Source organism: Pinus tabuliformis, chromosome J (assembly GCF_031772625.1).
Source record: "Pinus tabuliformis cultivar Carrire ecotype Pingquan chromosome J, CPIR1, whole genome shotgun sequence".
In the NCBI taxonomy this organism is placed as follows: domain Eukaryota; kingdom Viridiplantae; phylum Streptophyta; class Pinopsida; order Pinales; family Pinaceae; genus Pinus; species Pinus tabuliformis.
This window is the reverse complement of record NC_142295.1, coordinates 243852679-243856674: the sequence shown is the minus strand read 5'-3', so window position 1 is coordinate 243856674 and position 3996 is coordinate 243852679. Positions and strand designations below refer to the sequence as shown.

The window sequence follows — 3996 nt, the reverse complement described above, 5'->3', positions numbered from 1 at the left end:
TCCCCGGGTTCAGCTTTGCGAAAATAAGATTGTGCTTCAATGCTTCCTGATCTCCAATTGCAAATGTACAATCTCCAGAGAAAAATGCGTATCTGGCTGTGTACGTTTTACATCACGCTCAATCTGTTCGATTGTCTCTGTATCCTGTTTGATTGTCTCTGTATCAATAACAATGGCATAGAACGCAAAACTCGAACATCCAGCAGGGGAAAGTAAGAAATCTCCTGGACCTGCACTTAACCAATATCGCAAAGATCCTTTCCTGCAATGTGAAGCAGCTACAGTCTGCAAGAGAATGCTCCTTAAAGATAAGCGATCAAAAGGAGGAATAATCTTTGCCACGGACGCAGACCTCAGAAACCGGTCCAGGTGTGGGTCCAATTCATAGAGATAACCATTAATTATCATAGCAGTGTCAAACACACCATGCCCTCGTGCGCATTTCATCAACAAGTTCATATAGGTGTTGAATAGGTAGTGATAAATCATATTTGTAAACAGCACCTGCTCTCCCTAGTGCCTCTGCAATACCCTCGCGTATTCACCAAAATGCAGCAATCTGATTGTAGTCTTGTGCCACACTACCATCAACAATGAGACTATTTTCAAGACAACTCTCCAGAAAGGCATCCAACTTTGCTTTGTCATGCAACTGGTTGCTACCAGTAGTCTCAATCAAAACATAGAATTTCCCCTTTGAAGAAGGTAAAGGGTTCCTGACACCTTCCAAGTGATTCAAAGCCATGTCCAAAGAAGCAAGATCCAAAAATTCGAATGCTGAGATAATCTCTCCCAATTTCCTTTTAGCTTCAGAGAGAAGTCTCTTGCAGCTCAAGTAATCTCCACATGCAAGAAAGGCAAGATTTATTGATGAAAGCCTTGGTGGTACAAGAATTGAAACCTTTGTGACTATGCCAAGGGTGCCTTCACTTCCAATGAATAACTGCTTCAAATCATATCCCGTATTGTCTTTTCTCAAGGTTCCAAGCATATCAACCACAGTGCCATTTGCAAGAACAACTTCAAGCCCTAGAAAATTTCCACGAAGAGACCCATATCGAAAAAGACGTATGCCCCCTGCATTTGTGGAAATATTTCCACCAATTTGACAGCTACCTTTTGCACCGAGGTCAATGGGCATCATATACCCCTGATCAGCTAAAAATGTGTCAAGATTCTCCAGGACGCAACCAGCTTCACAAACCAAGATGCCACTAACCTTATCACAGGAAATTATGTTGTTCATCAACCCCAGATTAACAATCACCTCATCAAAAACAGGGACACTCCCACCCACGAGGCCAGTATTACCACCTTGTGGAACAACTGCTAGACATCTTGAATTACAATATTTTAGGATCTGTGAGACTTCTTCAGTGTTCCTAGGACGAAGTAGGAGTTGGCTTGAACCCTTATATTTCCTCATCCAATCATGATTTGCCGTAGCCAATTCATCTTTATCCTGAATGACATTTTTCTCTCCAAGTATATTTTGAAAATGAAGGATATCTCTAGCTTCTATCATAGAAAAGGAAGGATTTCTCTGTATTTTCGTAGCTGCAGTTCCATAAGATCTTGTCTGGGAATCATATAAACTTTCTAGCTCTAGAAGTGGAGGAAAATGAGAAAACCAAAAAGACTTGCATGCCGATTGAAAGGGCTGTCGTTTATTCATAAGCCTCATGCTGAACTTAGGGACTTTTTTTCTATCAGTTCCCAATTGAGGTAAAACTTCCAAACATAAATTGTCCTCCGATCTATATAACTTGGAGCACATAAACGAAGCATATTCAAGATGGTGCTGACTTGCCGCCAGATGAACAATCGGAGAAGATGTTGGCAGTAATTTTGCTGCTCGGAGTTCTGGGCACTTTGCTTTGTCAAAGCCTATTACTTCTCCCCAACAAAAGTATTCATAAATATCATCATCACCAGCTGAAGCAAGACAAGAAGCAACTAGAAGACGAGGCGATGAAGATATCAGCCCAACTGACCCAACATGCAACATCAATTTTCCAGCATCAATTTTCCAGAAGAATTCTTTTTCTCACGCGACCCCTCTCTAATTTCATCCAACACACTTGGAGATTTTTGGTTGCTCATTCAAGGCAGCCTCTGCTACATGAAAAACTGGATTTTGATTTACTTTCGATTCGTCATCTTTGCTTGAAGTAGACTGATCTTGGAAAGATTCACAGCTTGTCGTGTACGAGTAATGGATGAAGGAGCGGAAGGTATTGTTGATTTGATTATTAAATTGCCGGACTTTGATTGCTGATGATGCTTTGAATTGTGCTTGTGCAGGGATAGGAGCTTGAAGTTGCTGCTGCCTTTTGAAGAGCTGGAGATAAATTACATAATCTAAAACAACACATTAATGATTTCTTCTTCAAAACCCTGTTTTGAAGAAGAATTAATCTCTGACATGAGACGGAGTCTAACATCGGCTCCACTTGGGATGGCAGCTGCCGCTTCGTGGAGGTGCCAAGAACCGCAGAACTTTGGGAGAGCAGACAGTGCCTCCACCCATTGGGCAATGGAGTCATCATCAACACAACTCTTGACTTATTTTTCAAACTGAAACTGAACTCAAACTGATCTGATCTCAAGATTGAAATGACTGAGAAAATGACTTAACAATCTTCAAGCAAACTAAAACAAGATGCTGCCCTTATGGCTGCTTATTTATTTACAAAGCTACCCTACTTTGCTGTACAAACACTAGATCAGGTAATACTAAAATGCCAAATTAACCATTCAAGTAAACCTGAAAATGATGCCGCTCGAGAATGATTCCACGAGGTCACAGATGCAGTCGCTGGGAGCCTTTCATGCACGTACTGAGCCTGGTCACGGAAAAGACAGTCTGATCTGTCAATCAAACTGAAAAACATGTCCATGTATGCTGCAATAGGATCACGGAAGCCGGACTCTATTGGTTGCCCCAACTCTGTGATGCATACTTCCAGCTGCACACTGTCAATGTAAACATCTATAGGCAAGTCTGTTATTGCTTGTTGTGGAGGAGGAAGGATTTCCAAGAGCTTTTTATGGTCTTGGAAATCATATGACTGAATCTGCTCATTGAGATATTGAATCTCCTTTTCGATTCTATCAACAACTAACTCACAGACACCAGTTTTAAACCAAGGGAACTTTGGAGATTTCAACATATGAAGGAAGATACTGAAAAATTCTTCATTAATTTCAATATCCACTAACCATTCTCTAAATTCGTTTAGAGCTTCACACAAGGCAGGGTTTGCCACATACCCGTCCATTGCATGAACAGATCAGCATGCGTTGGAATGTCTGGATCGAGTTGGAGTCGCCAGGTGAATGGTTCAGCCTGCATAAGTGTCTGATTTCTGTCCACCATCAGCATCAGATCTGAATTTGATACATGTACTGGGGTGAAATGCAAATGAAGTGCTGTATTCACAAGCTCACGGAGATGGACTGAAGCAGCGTTTATCTACTTGCGCTGATGTAAAACAAGAGCGTTTTCGAAGGCTCCTGGCATAACTTCAGGCTCCGTCTAAGACTTATGAAACAAACACATCAACCCACAAACAAGTTTGTTCTCCCCAGTATGGTCGCCAGTATGTTAGCGCTTGAGATTTCACCTCAGGCTGAGAAAGGTAAACCTCAAGGCAACATCAAACCATTCAGCCCCGTAGCTAGCCCTACGGGGCAGGAGAAGGCTCTCTCCGGTCTATCTCGTAAAATCTTCAATTAGGGAGATGACCAATAAAGTAACACTGATATTAGGCTAGTAAACTGATCAAAGAGTTGATTTGGGGTTTTTAATTAAATAACGGGGTTTTTCTGGGCTGCATGGGCAAAATCACAGCTTGAAACAGAGAAATATAATGAACAACACAGGTTATCGACTGAGGCAAGGTAGGCAAGACATTTAGCATCAAATCTAGATTTTAAATGGGATGGCAAGACTGGTGAGGAGCTAAGGAGGGCAAACAATAACTTTGAATCCTC

At 41.6% G+C, this 3996-nt stretch overlaps 1 pseudogene; it reads right to left on the bottom strand.

Moving 5' to 3' along the window:
* Nucleotides 1–436: 436 nt before the first annotated feature.
* On the bottom strand, nt 437–2008 carry LOC149226675 (D-2-hydroxyglutarate dehydrogenase, mitochondrial pseudogene; annotated as a pseudogene).
* Between the last annotated feature and the right edge of the window lie 1988 nt (nt 2009–3996).